The 15756-nt window shown below is 44.2% G+C and overlaps 1 protein-coding gene across 1 annotated transcript in view; it reads right to left on the bottom strand.

The window, feature by feature from the left end:
- The window catches only part of KDM1A (lysine demethylase 1A), a gene marked incomplete in the record, with an annotated part of 2315042 nt that overhangs the window by 1048072 nt on the left and 1251214 nt on the right, over positions 1 to 15756 (bottom strand).

The raw sequence follows: 15756 nt of genomic DNA, 5'->3' as shown, positions 1-15756 counted from the left end.
TTTCACCAAAAAAAAAATCCTCAGGAGGAGAAGCAGAAGGGATGGATTCTTCTGCATCAGTGCGCTCATAAGGGGGAATAGAAAATTCCTGATCAGAAGAGGAATCAGAAAAAATGGAAACCTGATCTGAACATTCATAATCAGTGCCTTGCTTAGGCCTCTTAGCAGGAGGGGGTTGAGAACCCCTGATCAGGGTAATTAAATCCTCAGCCATTTTGACCATTTGCTTTTTAGGCATAGGGGCCTGAACACGTGGCCCATGCGTTGGTTTTTTAGACAATGAAATTGGTTTTGGCCTTGTTTTTGATGATGGCGTCGGTTTAATATACAAATCTTTAGGCCTAAAAAAGTACAGTTGTGTACACTTGTCATAAATGTAGATGTTCGAGTGTATTCACTGTTGTAGTCATTACATTTGGGTAATCCTGTTGGCAGGTTGCCCTCAGCCGGCCTGAATTCCAAAGTCTTGGGTCCTGCGTCGGCTGCTGTCGCCCCTTCCCTGACATCAGGCCATCAGGGGTATAAAAGAAGCAGCTGATGCCATTTTCTTCAGTTTTTCTTGCCCCAGATGTCAGGTGCCCCCAAAAGGGTAGCCAAATTTTATATATATATTCAGAAATACACCAATATAAATTTTACCTTCATCTATAAGCAAATACACCACATAGATGGTATAAATCAGAGAAGGAAAGATAAGGTCCAAATGAAAAAAGGGGGAAGACGGGTGGGTAACCTGGACTGCAACAGTGAATACACTCGAACATCTATATTTATGTAAGTGTACACAACTGTACTATGTTCTTTGTGTTTCACTGTTGCAGTCATTACATTTGGGTAGAGTCCCAAAGCTATGGTTGGGAGGCTGGAACTAGACAGCAGTAGGAGCGTCTATGAGGCCCTGCAGGACTGCAGTGGCAAAGCCTGCCCTGGATTTAAAGCAGAGTGGCAGATGATAATGCTTTGTAAAGGTGTGCACTGAACTCCAAATAACTGCCTCTAAAATGTCTGTGGTTGAAACTCCCCTGAGAAAGGCTGCTGAGGTGGCTGCAGCTCTGGTGGAATGAGTCCTAATGCCCTTAGGCACTGGTTTGCCATGGTGTAAGTAGCAGAAACAAATGCAGTGGCCTAACCACTTATATATAGTTTGCTTTGAGATAAACTTTCCTTGTGATCCTGCAGCATATGCCACTAGTAATTGCTCTGCCTTTCTAAAAGCTTTGGTTCTGTCCAAGTAGAATCTAAGCTGTCTGTGTACATCCAAAGAATGCATAATTCTCTCCCCTTTGTTCTGTGGATTTGGGTAAAAGGTTGGCAGATGGATGGCTTGGTTAAGAGCCACACTGGACACTACTTTAGGCATAAAAGTTGGGTTTGTCCTCAGGGAGACCCTGTCTGGATGAAAAATGATGAAAGGTTCCACAGCCATAAGTGCCTGTAGCTCTGAAACTCGTTTGCAGAAGTAATTGCTAAGACCAGAGCTGTTTTCCAAGATAAAAATTTCATATCAGCAGTAGCAGCTGGCTCAAAAGGAGGCAGGGTGACCTTTCCAAGACATAGTTGAGGTCTCATGCAGGTACTGGTAGTCTCCTTGGGGGTCTTAAATTTTTGGCTCCTCTGAGGTACTGCTTTAATAAAGGGTGAGAAAAAAGTGGTGGCTCTGTATTGTAATGAGATGAAATGGCAGAGGCATGAATTTTTATTGATGAAAAAAATGGGCCTTTGTCCAGCATCTCAGTTAAGTATTGCAAAATCTGAGGAATATTTGGTTCCGCTTTATCAATTCCTTGTGCCTGGTTCCAGGCACAGAATCTCATCCATTTTCCAGCATAAGACTTTCTAGTACTAGGCCTTCTGGCTTCCAGAATGACATCCATCACAGCTTTACTGAGAGGTGTTTTTTGTGTGACTACATTATTCGCCATGCTGCCAAATTTAATGTTGAGTTGGCAGTGCATGATCTGATTGTCTTGCTGGGACAGTAGTCGAGGTGTTTGAGGTAAGGTCCTAGCTGGGTATAGAGATAAGTTTCTTAGTATTGGATATCAGTACTGGCGTGGCCAGTCTGGGGCAATCAGTATCATCTTTGGCTTCTCCTGTCTGACCTTTAGGAGCACCTTAGGGAGGAGAGGCAGTGGCGGAAAGGCATATACTGATAGGTTTTTCCAGCTGAAAGATAGGGCATCTACTTTCCATGCTTGTCTGTGATAAGTCCTTGTGCAGAATTGTTTTAGTTGGTAACTGAGAGGGGCGGCAAATAGATCTATGTCCGGGCATCCCCATTTCCTTATGATGCTGAAGACTTGTGGATCCAGCTTCCACTCGTGGGGATCCATGAGGTTTCTGCTTAGTTCGTCTGCCAGAGTATTTTCCTTTCATGGCAGGAATTGTGCCTGTAGATGTACTTGGTAAGTCAAAGCTGTGTCCCACAAGGTCATGGCTAGTCTGCAAAGGGGGTAAGAATGTGTGCCCTCCTGCCTGTTTATATACCACATGACCGTGGTGTTGTCTGTCTATCAGTAGTTGTCCCAGATGAAGTAGGTCCTTGAAGGCTGTCAGGGCATTTTGAACAGCTAACATCTCTTTTTGATTGATATGTAGATGCATTTGGTTTGAGGACCACGTGCTATGAATGCATCTTCCTGCCACGTGGGCTCCCCAGGCAGTGTCTGATGCAGCCGTTGTTAGTGTCTGCCTGGCTGGAGATAATGTGAATGGTTGTCCTTTGTTCTGGTGACAAGTCTTTTCCCACCATCAAAACTCCCGTTGCAGGCAGGGAATGAGAGTAATGACTGTTTCCAGGCTGTGGCAATGTTGAGTCCAAACACTTTTTAGGTACAACTGAAGTTTCCTCATATGCAGTCTTGCATATGGAATTAGTAGGATGCAGGATGCCATGAAGCCCAAAGCCTGCAGAATTTTTCTTGCAGATAACTGGGCCTTTATTGCCAACTTTTTGAAATAGGTAGTCAGTTGCCTTTGTTTGTCTGGCATGAGATAAGCCATCTGGGCAGTTGTATTCAAGCTTGCACCCAGGAATATTATCTCTTGTGAGGGTACTAGTTTTGATTTCTTTTTGTTGACTGTGTACCCTAGGCATGCTAGAAGTCTTTTCACAAATGCCAGATGTTGAAGAAGAATGTCCTTGTTCTCTGCTTGAATGAGACAGTCGTCCAAGTAAGGATATATCTGTATTCCTCTGTCTGCAGAATGCAATTACTGGTGCCAAGCACTTTGTAAAGACCCTGGGCGCAGTAGATAAGCCAAAGGGCAGTGCAGAGAATTGGTAATGCATTGAACCAGCCTTGAATCTTGGGTATCTTCTGCATGATTGTCTGATTGGAACATGCAGGTATGCCTCTTTTAGGTCTAAAGTCACAAGCCAAGCATTCTTGCCCAGCATGGGCAGAAACTGCTGCAAAGTCAACATTTTGAATTTTGGAATATCCAGGAAAGTGTTCAAAATAGATAGGTCCAGTATCGGCCTCCAGGCCTTGTCTTTTCTGGGTACAAAGAACAGTCTTGAGTAAAATTCTTGTCCCTGCTCTTGCTCTGGTACTTGATGAATGGCCCCCATGTGCATGAGGGCTGAGACTTGTTTTTGTGCCTCTGCCCATTGATTTTTTGGCAGATCTGGCCAGCCGTTTGCCTTTGGTAGAGTATGGAAGTGGAACTTGTAGCCTTGTGACACTGTTTAGAACCCACTTGTCCTGGGTTATGATGTGCCAATTTTGAGCAAAAAGTGCTAATTTTCCCCCTAAGGGTGCTGCCAGAAGATAAGTGCTTGGTGCCGGCAGGGGGAAGTCATTGGGACAGTTTTCTGCATGTTTGTGATCTATCTTCTCCAGCTTTGGAGGTAGAAGCACCCCAATGCTTGGACCTATAAGGACCTTGCGCCTGGGATCTGTCCCTAGGGTGTCTAGGTCTGCCCCTTTGAGGTCCGTCTGACACAGGAAAGGACCAATTTTTTGTAGGCAAGTGTCTGCTAAATCTAGGTGGCTGTACCTGTAAAAAAAATCTTTGACAGTTTGCATAGATTTAGCTTTGTCCTCCATTTTCTTTAACACCTCTTCTGCCTTAACACCAAACAAAGTATCATGCTGTAAAGGTGCATCTAATAATTTAACATTAACATGATCAGGCAGATTTTATTCCTTTAACCAAGCATGCCTTCTAATTACAGAACCCGTAACTGCGACCCTGCAAGAGACCTCCAAAGAATCAAAACCACATTGCAAAGTATGTTTTCCAACTTGTTCTGCTGCATACATGCATACAATAAATCCTGCACTTCCTTGTTTTCTGCACATTCAGAATTTAACATTTTCTGTTTAAGCAATCCCATGACATGTTGCTGATACTTAAGCATATGAAATTGACAGTTTAAGGCCCTTATAGCCAAAGTTGCAGAGGTGTAAACCTTTTTTTCCCCCATCTATCCAGCGCCCTTGAATCTCTAACAGAGGGGGTTGGGTTTTTTGCAGTGGAAGCCTTAACCCCCTTTGGACCCTGTGATATAGTTTCTGGGTCAGCAGCAGGGTTTTTAAAAAGAAATTTGTGAGAGTCAGGAACCCTGTAATATCCGTCAGGCTTAACAGGAGCTGGGGGTAAGGAGTCAGGGGTCAGACTAGACTCCAAAAACACATCTACAATGTCTAACACAGGTGGAATGGCTAGAGGCCTGTGCTGAGGTAGTAACAAAATCTCTGAGCCTCTTTTTAGATTCTGAAAAATCTTGGCTCTCCCAGTGGAAATGCTCCCTCATGGTGTGCAAGGTTTCCCCAAAGGAATAGTCCTCAGGACAAGATGCTGATGGTATAGATTCTTCAGCATCAGAATCCTCATAGGGGGGAAGAGAACATTCATGTTCAGAAGAGGAATCAGAAGAAATAGAAACCTGATCTGAAGATTCATAGTCAGTGTCTTACCTAGGCCTCTTATCAGGAGGGGGATGGGAACCCCTGATCAAGGTAATCAAGTCTTCGGCCATTTTGAGCAGTTTTTTTGGGCATAGAGGACTGTCCATGTGGCTCTTGAGTTTGTTTCCTTGCTTTAGAAGGTGCTTTAGTCTTTGCCTTTGAAGCTGAAGTGGTTTTAATGTAAAGATGTTTAGGTCTGAATACACCCTCAGAAAGGTACCTGCACAGCGGCTCCGGACCCATCTGAGTGATTAGCGTCCAAGGCTCCAATACTTTGAGTATCCAGCAGCATGACCGACTCCACGTGGGAGTCTGTAGCGGCCTGCGACTCTAAAGTAGCGGGCATCAGGGGCTGCGAAAGTGCCTCATTGTGAACCGGTGACTGGCTTAGAAGCTTTGTCGTCGGTTCTGGGCCTTGGTTGTTTTTCTCTATCTTTTTCTTTGCGTTTTTTGTAAACTCCGGTAGTCGGATGGTTATCCGATGACATTTCAGGGTAATTAAATCGACGTCCAAAAAAGTTTAAAGCAAAATCATACAGACGCATAATAGTGCATTGGTTAAATCTAGCACAGAAACGTTGTGATCAGGGCCTAGGCAAGAAATACAGTAAGAATGAAAATCCTTATGAGGCATTTGCTTCCCACAAGAAATACAGTTATTAACTTTTTCTGACATCGGTCTGGAGCAAGAAAAAAGTTTCCCCAACGGGATACTTAGCTTTATTGAAGACTTCGGATCTAAAACTCAAATACGAAAATCTCATAGGTCGGCACTTGTGAACTGCTTCTGCTTTGGGCACCGCGCGGCAAAAAAGACTGAAGAAAATGGTGTCAGCTGCTTTTTTCATACCCGACAGCCTGAAGTCAGGGAAGGGGTGACAGCAGCCGACGCAGGACCCAAGACTTTGGAATTTAGGCCGGCTGAGGGCAACCTGCCAGCAGGATTACCTAAATGTAATGACTGCAACAGTGAAACACAAAACATCACCCTCAGAAGCCGGTGCCTGCTCAGCGGCTCCGGACCCATCCGAGAGAGAGACATCTGCAGGTTCAATACTTGAAGTGTCTCGCAGCATACTGGACTCTGAATGGGTCTTGATAGAGGCCTGTGCATCAAAAGTAGTGGGCATCAGGGGCTGCGAAAGCACCTCACTGAGTACTGGTGAACCGGCTTAGGAGAAGCTTAGTCTGTTTTGGACCTCGACGGTTTGTCTCTGTTTTTTTCTTTGTGTTTATTGTGAATTCCGGTAGTCGTATTGCTAACAGATATTTTTGGATAGTTAAATCTTGAGCCAAAACATTTAGAAGCAAAAATATACAGACGCTTAATAGTGTGTTGGTTAAATTTAGCACAAAACCGACAGCAAGGCACGTTATGATCTGGGCCTAGGCAAGGAATACAGTACAAATGAAAATCCTTATGAGGTATTTGCTTCCAACAAGTAATACAATTATTAACTTTTACTGACATCGGTAAGGAGCAAGAAAAAGTTTCCCCAATGGGGTACTTAGCTTTAGGTTGAAGACTTCGGTTCTGAAACTCGTAAACGAAAATTTCACGAATCGGCTGACCGGCACTTGCAAACTGCTTCTGCTTCGGGCACCGCGTGGCAAGAAAGACTGATTAAAATGGCGTCGGCTGCATGTTTTATACCCGATGACCTGACATCATGGAAGAAGAGACAGCAACCGACACAGGACCCAAGACTTTGTTATTCAGGCCGACTGAGGGCAACCTGCCAGCAGATTACCCTAATGTAATGACTGCAACAGTGAAACAAGAACATCTTTATGTGAAGTTGTTCAATCTCGCCATTCATTCTTCACTGATGGGTAGTGTCCCTAGCACCCTAAATCCTGGGTGGCTCACGGGAGTACACTTTTCAGGACCGTAGAACCAAAGGAAGCCCTGGTCCCTGGAGGCCTTGTCCACTTTGTAATGAGTGATAAAAGTGTGAGGCTTAGATCAAGTGGCTGCAGCACAGATACCACCCAGAGGTAACTTGGCTTGAAAGGCCGAAGTAGTAGAGACTGCTCTGGTTGAATGCGCCTTCACTTTATGCAACAAAGACCTATTAGCAGATGAGTAAGTGTAGGTGATACAATCTGAAAGCCACTTTGAAAGGGTTGTTTTAGCCACTGGTCTACCTCTTCTGGCTTCAGAGAATGAAACAAAAAGCTGGTCTGACTTTATGAAGTCTTTTGTTCTGTCCAAATAATATCTAAGCTGTCTGAGAACGTCAAGTTTGCGCATGTATTCCAATTTGTTGGTATGGTTGGGGAAAAAACCGGGCAACTCTAACTTGATTGATGTTTGTCTCAGAACATACTTTAGGCAAAAAGAAAGGGTTAGTCCTAAGGGATACTCTGTCAGGATGAAAAATCATATAGGGGGGCTTGATAGATAATGCCTGAAGCTCTGACACTCTGCGGGCAGAAGTAATGGCCACCAGAAAAATAGTTTTTCATGACAGAAACTTGAGCTTACAAGATGATGCTGGTTAGAAGGGAGAAAGAATAATACGGGAAAGCATGAAATTCAAGCTCCAGGGAGAATAAGGAGTCTTCACTGGAGGTCTCGTATGAAAGGCACCCTTGAGGAAGGCCTTTGATAACTGGTGTTGCATAATATTCAGTCCATCAATACCTACATGAAAATTAGATATGGGTGCTAACTGGACCCAAACGGTAGCAGCTGACGCTCCTTCGCGAAAAATCTCAGTCAAAAATTCTAGTATGGATGACAATGGGGCTTGAGAAGGATCAAGGTTTTTGTTAGAAGCCCAAATGGAAAATCTTTTCCACTTACTACGATACAATTTTCTGGTGGAAGGTTTGTGGGAAGCCAACAAAATTTGACTTGTGTCATCTGAAAAATTATGAAGCTTGGCTATTAGGGGAACTGGAGCAGCCAAGCAGTTAGCTTCAGTGACTGCAAGGAAGGATGGAGATCCCCTGATGGGTGTGTCAGAAGGTCTGGAACTGGGTCCAGGATCCATGGCTCCTCCAAGAGATGATGGTAAAGAAATGGAAACCAAATCTGCAGAGGCCAATGAGGGGCTATAAGAATTACAGTCTTTCTCAGTGACTTCGCTTTCTGCAAAAATCTGAGAATCAGCAGAATTGGGGGAAATGCATATAGGAGACCTGGGGGCCAATGGTGTATGAGTGCATCCTCGGGGGTTCTCCCGGAGGGGGGATCAGGGCAAAGTAGCTTCTTTATTTGGTGTTGATGTGGCTAGCAAAGATCGCAGCAAGGCTGGTACCATTTGCGGAAAATCCTGTCAGCAATCTCCTGTTTTAGGGATTACTCGTGTGGCAACAAAATTGCCCTGCTCAGCTTGTCCGCAATCACGCTGGATCTCCCAGGGATGTGTGTTGCCAACAGAAAGTGCTGGGACGACACAGCCCACTGCCAAACTCTGAGGGCTTCTCGGCAAAGGGGGTAAAGACTAGGTCCCGCACTGTCTGTTCAAATACCAGACCACTGACATCTTGTCTGCCTGTATGGCAATTGTCCCTAGAGGGAGAGAGTCCTGAAAGTACTACAACACCAGAAGTACCGCTCTCATCTCAAGGACATTGATATGCAAATGTGACTCTTGATCCGTCCATGTGCCTTGGGCAGTCTTTCCCTGAAAATACCCCCCACCCTATCAGGGAAGCGTCCATGATCACAGCAGCTACTGGAGGGGGGGGGTACAAAGGGGCATCCTATTGTGACATGTAGAGACGTCAACCACCACTGAAGATCCCTCTTGTGAGAGTTTGTAATCAGAATCATATGGTTCACTGGTAACTCCTGGAAAGACCATTGGGTGAATAGGCGCCATTGAAGAATCCGCATATGCATCCTCACCAATGGAATTGCTAAAATTGCTGCCGCCATCAAACCTAGTACTTAAGACCTCTGTGGCTGGAGCTCTGTTATTTGAAACCAGTGAAATGATGTGTTGGCGAAGAATTGATACCCTTTTGACTGGAAGATGTAGAGTGGTGGTTGAAGTGTCTAACTCTCCCCTATAAAGACGATATGCTGCGATGGCGACAAGGCAGACTTTTCGAAGTTGACTGTCATGCCTAAGTGGTTGCAAAGTGTCAGAGTGGATTCTGCTGCATGAATCAGTTGATGCCTGGTGGTGAAGGTAAGGAGCTAATCATCTAGGTACAGAAACACCTGGAATCCTACACACATCAGGTGAGCCATGACCACTGCCATACATTTGGTAAACACTGAGGACTGTAGTCACACCAAAGGGCAGGGCTCGAAACTGGTAATGACTGGCTCCCAGCCAGAAAAGCAGATAATCTCTGGATGTTCTGGCCATTTTTATGTGGTAGTACGGTATCCTTGAGATCGATCGAGCACATCCAATTGTCCTTCCCCAAAAAGGGGAGTATGGACTGAAGCGTGACCATCCAAAACTTCTCTTTTTTTACAAATTGGTTCAGTCAGCTGAGGTCCAAAATGGGTCTCCAGTCCCCTGTTTTCTTTGAAACCATAAAAAATCTTGAGTAAGTTCCGAATCCTGTTTGGTCTGCTGGGACTGGTTGGATGACTTTTTTTTCTAGCAACTTGTGGACCTCTATGGTTGCTTGTTCCGTGTAACTGGGTGGAACGTCCGGGATTCTCTTAACGGGAATGGGTGGAGCAGAGAACGGTATGAAATACACTCTGGAAATGATGCTTTGTACCCATCTGTCGTTTGTACCCAGAAGCCTGATTACATATCACAAAGATAAGCGACCTCTGACCGCCTCCAGAGCAGGGCAGTCAGGCCTCCTCTCAGGAGCGCTGGTAGGGTTGGCCAGAGAAATGATCTCTGTCACTCTGGTGTTGCGGATCCCCTCTGCCGCGAGAGCGGCGTCTTGCATTATTGCCCCCTCCTCTGCCCCTGGAGGTGGGTTCTCCACGTGTGTCCTGAAAGGCTCCTTGGGCTTTCTGGAACCACATCTTCCCTCCCCTTTGGCCTTTGGGAAAAGGCCGAGTAGGGGTGGAAAAACGGACTCCGACGGCAGAGTATTTCCCTCCTGTTCAATGTTTCCTTTACCTTTGTTCCAAACAAGGATGAGCCGTCAAAACGGGGTGTTTGCAAATTAAGACTTAAAAGGCTCCACAAAGGAACAGAGGCGCATCCAGGTATGCCTGCTAAGAGCAATCCCTGTACCTGCAGCCCTACTCGAACCATCAGACGCATATATGAGGCGCCTGGACGAGTTCACAATGGAATTAAGGGTAGCAAACTAGGCCAAAACTTTGTCAGAGATGCCTGCAGCTACAGTACCCTGAAGAGAATCTCCCAGCTCCAGATAGTTCAGTGATCGCAGAGTGAAAGTTGCTGAACTGAACATGCATTTCCCATATCTATCCATGATCCTAGACTCGCAGTTAGGAGGATGGATAGACGCAGAAGTTTCCGATAATTCCTTTGTGGCCACCCCCACCACCATGGCATCAACAGGAACTCCTTTGGACAGAAAGGATTTATCGACAGGGGCAGAAATAAATTTATTGGGCCTCCGGGGGACAGGCTTCATGGACTCCGGTGACTCCCACACCCTACGACAGACCAATTGCATAAGCTCATCATGGGGTGGAGACACCCAGGAGGTGGAAGGTTGAAACCTGAAAGCCTTCAGAAGAACAGACTCATCCCTCAGTAGGGCTTTTGGACTGCCAATCACCCCTCTGCCTAAGGATCTCAAGTATCTCCGCAAAGGAAATGTCCTCAGAGGGGGATCGAGGGGACACTTCTGACTCTTCCAAGTCGGTGTCAGATGTCAGAGACTCATGTGGGGAGTCCAAGTGCCTCCTCTTGCACAGTCTCTTTCTGGGTACTTCCTCAGTGGGAACTTCTGGGGAAGTCTCAGAAGAGCAGGGAGTGCCCAGTGGGACTACCTGAGGCTCTGGGTCTCTACCCTTGGGACGACCAATGGTAGCAGAAGACGACACAAGCACTTTAAGGGAAGAAGAGGCCAAACCTGATGAAGAGAAGTCTTTGGAGACAACACTCGCCTCATGGCTTCGAAAGCATCACGGCTCCGATAAGGAGTCGACAGACCGAAGGGACCGCGATCCCCTCCTGCACCGATGACTTGGGCTCCGAGCCCAAGGTAGGAGCAGAGGTCACCCGAGCTGAATCCCCAAGAGGAAGAGTCGACATCAAGTCAGTGCAACTATCCTTCTCGGATCCGAAAGTGGAGTGTCGGCTCCTAGAGTCCTCGTTCGGCACCGAAGACGTCCAAGCAGATGGAGCTGATGATAATGGAACAGCCAACGGCTCCAAGGGTTCTACAATCAAGTCGGCCCCCTCCAGCTCCGAAGGACCGGTATGGCTCGGAAGAGGAGTAGTCAAATCAGGAAGTGTGGTTTTCGGTTCCAACGCCCGGGTCGGAGCAGACAATTTAGCTAGGCCTGGTGCCGTTAAAAGCTTCTGTACCAGTCGATCCATGTCCGAATCAGAAAGGCTAACCGATGACATGGTAGAAAGCACAGATGGTGCAGACTGGAGACGTGGCAAAGAGGGAGTCTCAGAGACCAGTTCCAAGCCAAAGTCCCGGCTCCGAAAAGAACAGACTTGTTGGCTCCGAAGATTGTGTAGCCGAAGTCGCAGTATATTTCCACTTTTTTCAATTTTTTTTTTTTGATTTAGACTCAGAGGAAGATTTTGAGGCCAGTCTAAATATAATACAATAGAGAATAACATTATGTACTCCTAACTATTCTAAACTACTGAGGCCAAGAAGCAAGGTGTCACACAAAACGTGGCAGCTATACAAGGGAAAGGGGAACACTTTTAAACAGTCTAACTATATCTAAGCTATATATATATATATATATTTATATATAGTTATATACAGATATATATATATATATATATATATATATATATATATATATATATATATATATATATAAGCATATATAAGAAAAATATGAAGAAAAACTTGCAAATATGTAGAAAAATCCCACAAAAAGTCTCGAGCAACACTGGAAACCAAGAGATCAGTGCCACGGCAAACTAGATACGAGGTAATTCCACCAATGCATCATGGGATAAGGGGCTTGGTCTTGAGCTACTGGTAATCTTTGAGCTTTGCTAATAGGCCGTGTCGGAGCCGAGGATCAGCTCCGAACCAATCAGTGAAGAATGAACAGGGAAATTGAACAACTTCACATGCTATGTTCAACAATATTTTAAAAGTGGGGTGGGGAATAAAATAATCTTCAAAGAACGCTGTCAGAGCTGTACTACCCAAAGAGGGTAAAGACACTTCAGATATGGTATCATACATACCCATTTCTATTCTTAACCACAATTAAAAAGTGTCTCTGTCTATGCTAAGTGACAGAATGGCAAAGGTGTTACTAAAGCTGATAGATATGGCTCAAAATGGTTTTGGAAAAGGGAGACAAGCATTTGACATTAACAGAACAAAGATGATCCAGTGGTTTAGTACATTGCAGGAAAATGCTAATACTTTTTTTTTTAATCAATTTTGCTAAAATAGCATTTAAGATATTGGTAAACATACATTAACAAAAATCAAACCATATTAACGTTTTTTTCTACTAAGCCACATTACACCTTATATCTTCTCTATTTAAAACAGTCTTTCAGTCCAACATAACATAAAACACTTGATTTATGTCTTTACTTATACCTCACCCTCTCTCCCAAACATTAGTCTGTAGGTATTGTTCACATAAATTTCCTTTATTTCTATGCAATTTGCTCATTCTCTTTTTTAAAGATCCTCTTCCAGTTCTGTGATCTCTGCTATATACTGAATACTTCTAATACAGTTGGTTTAGATTTTGAATTCCATTTTCTAGTAATTGCGTTTTTGGCCGCTAACAGAATTAAACTTAAGGCTTTACTATGTCTAGGCAATGCAGATCCTGTTGGCCAGGCCCAAAAGAATAATTTCCTTAGTTACAGTCAGTTGCTCCCCCAACAATTCTGGCAGAATATTCTAGGGAATGTTTTAAATCTGCCAACTCTTTACACCTCAAAAAACAGGTAATCAGTTATTTCTTTCCCATAATACCGCCAACATTTATCTACCCGAGGAAAAATTATTTGACGTTTGCTTGGGGTATAAAAATACCTATGCAAATACTTCCATGAAAAAATCCTACACCTTCTTTATTTGGCTACATATGCGGGACCCATATATATATATGTCCTCTCTTTGTGCCCTTGTAAATTGCTTTTCCGGTCTCTTACCAATCTTTTCCAACTTCCTCTGACTGATTCTTATAGTCTTCAAGCAATATTTTATATCTCCTACAGTCTTCAAGCAATATTTTATATCTCCTACTAATTTTAACCTTTGAACAGCAGCTTTTGTTTTAGATTTGACTGAAAAATTTAACAGCATAGGTCTTTTACTTATTACTCCCCCGTCTCTTCCTCTTTGCCTATACTCAAATAGTCCCTGATAGAGAACGCAGTTCCTAACCTGCAGTCCAAACTTTTTCTTGGCCTCATCCCACTCTATTACTTTTGTCTGTTTTCTTCAGTAAATTTCCAGCCCCCTCTTGCCTGTTTCTCTAGCTCTATTTGCAGTTACCCCACTGGCAAAGTCTCTCCTCCCCACTCAGTTAATGGCTTAGTTCTTAGAATACTTTCTGTAACTTTATTAATAATCTGTTCTGTATAGTTGTTGTTATTCTCCTTAAGGATCTGCATCAAAAATCCCACACACTCCATATTTCTTGAACTCCCCTGCCCACTTCACCATCCCTTTCCACTTAGGCCTTAACTGTGTAGCTGCAAAATATCCCTTCAAATCAGGTAATCCTAAACCACTTTTTTCTATTGGGAAGAACACTGTATCCCACCAAACTTTTGCCCTTTTTCCTCCCAAATAAACTCCATCAATTATATTACTGTCCACAACTTATTCTCTTGTTTAAAAAAAGTATTCCTGTCCTGTTTAAAAAGCTAAAGGAAATAAAACATTTTCACTGCTTGTATTTTACTATCTATACCCCCACAAATAAGAACTTCCAGTCTCCCAGATTTTATATTATGTCACACCATCTTTAGCTGCCATATCAGAAGCATTTTTAATGCATACTGCTAAATACTTCATCTTATCAAGTCCCGATAAACATGGGTAACCAAATCAGGAGTGGGTACATAATTTATGGCTATAGCCTTTGTTTTAACTTCACTCAGTTTATACCATGAAAAGACCTGAAAAGGTCTCAAAATGATCCACAACACTAAAATTTCCTTTTTTGGATTTATCAAGTACAAAATAATATCTGCAAATAAAGCCCACATTTTTGATTACACCAACTGTATCCTTGTATTTATTTCCCTTTTTTGCCAATGGCACTAAATATAAAGCAAATAATGACAGGGGAAAGAGGACACCACTGCCTGGTTCCACTGTTCAATCAACTTATCAAAGAGAATCTCAGCTGTATTTCTTGCCTCTGAGGCTCACTCTCTTAGTGCAAAAGTCACTGAAGCATAAGTCCATTTCTCCAGTCTGTCTAATGTCCCTGACTCCCAGTTAGGGAGATAAGCAGAAGAACTCACCTCAGATAATTTCTGTTTTGTGGTTGCTCCTACTACCATGGCATCTAATGGTGGTCCTTTAGTTTTATGTTTCTTGTCTTTCTGGTGTCACTTGAATCCTCTCAGGCTATTTGGGGATGGGTGCAACTAAGTCAGGATCCTTCATGCCTGCTGCGCTGTAACAGCTGGGACGGCATCAGCGGGGTATACCACGCAACAGACAGATGAGCCAGTATCAAAATCCTCAACTGAACTGAGGAAGGGGTTTCAGATGATCAAGCCGCTCCTCCCCCCAAGTTCATCAATTCTAGGATGCCACCAAATGTGACCTCTTTAAGGGGGATCTAGAGGGGCACTTCACTTTCATCAAAATCTGTCTCTTCAGTGATGGACTCTGGAGAGGAGTCCAGATGCTTTTATTAGCACATGTTTCCTAGGACCTTGTCTCTGGGGTACCCTTGGAGACAGGTCACAAATCAAATGGGTACAGTGTGTCCAGTATCTTCCACGCTTATAAGTATGGACTACCCCAATCAGAATGAGAGAAACGAGTCACGGGATCCACAGGGAGCAAAGCAAAATCTGAACTTGAGGTCTGCACCTGCTTAACTGGTCCAGCCAAGGCCCTTTTGACAGCGTCAAAAGCAGCTGTAGTCACTGGAGCCAAGAAGTGTTCTTCCTATCCAAAGCATCATGAACTTTTCCTAGTCTAATGAAGACTGGCTCCAAGGGGAACCTTGCACATGAGCTATCAAGTGCAGAGGCCCCAAGAGAAAGAGACTGTTCTGAAAAATGAAGAGTCGACTCCACCACCAGGAACCAGACAATGATGCTTTGGCTCTAACACTCATCTTGATCTGAAAGAATCGGGAGTATAGAGAGTAAAGGATGCAGTTGATGCTGAAGTTCACTGAACTGTTGGATCCGACTGAGGTAAGCCTGAAGGACTTGGAACCACTGCAACAAGATCTGAAGAGCAGACTGGTACCGGTGGAAAGAAGTGGCACATGGGCATGTACCTGGAACACCCCTACCCCTGGGAGGGCTCCCTGTTGGATCTGTGTCCTAAAGAATTTCCTCATCATACGGTCGACATCCATTTCAATATGGCTTCTGATGAAAAGGGCTGACCTTGATGACAACGTCATTGATGGAAGTCTGGAGAATAGCCTTTCTTGTAAAATAGGTGAATGGAGCCGAGGAGACTCTGGCTCTGGTGAGAATCTAGCTTGAGAAGAGGGAGACTGGATCAAACAAGCTGGTGAATCAGACTTTCTTGGAGTTTTAGTTGCAAGACCCTAAGG

This window comes from Protopterus annectens, chromosome 1.part2, assembly GCF_019279795.1.
Source record: "Protopterus annectens isolate FY-2018-M chromosome 1.part2, PAN1.0, whole genome shotgun sequence".
Taxonomy (NCBI): Eukaryota; Metazoa; Chordata; order Ceratodontiformes; family Protopteridae; genus Protopterus; species Protopterus annectens.
The sequence above is the reverse complement of the archived record's forward strand: the minus strand, read 5'-3'. Positions and strand labels throughout refer to the sequence as shown.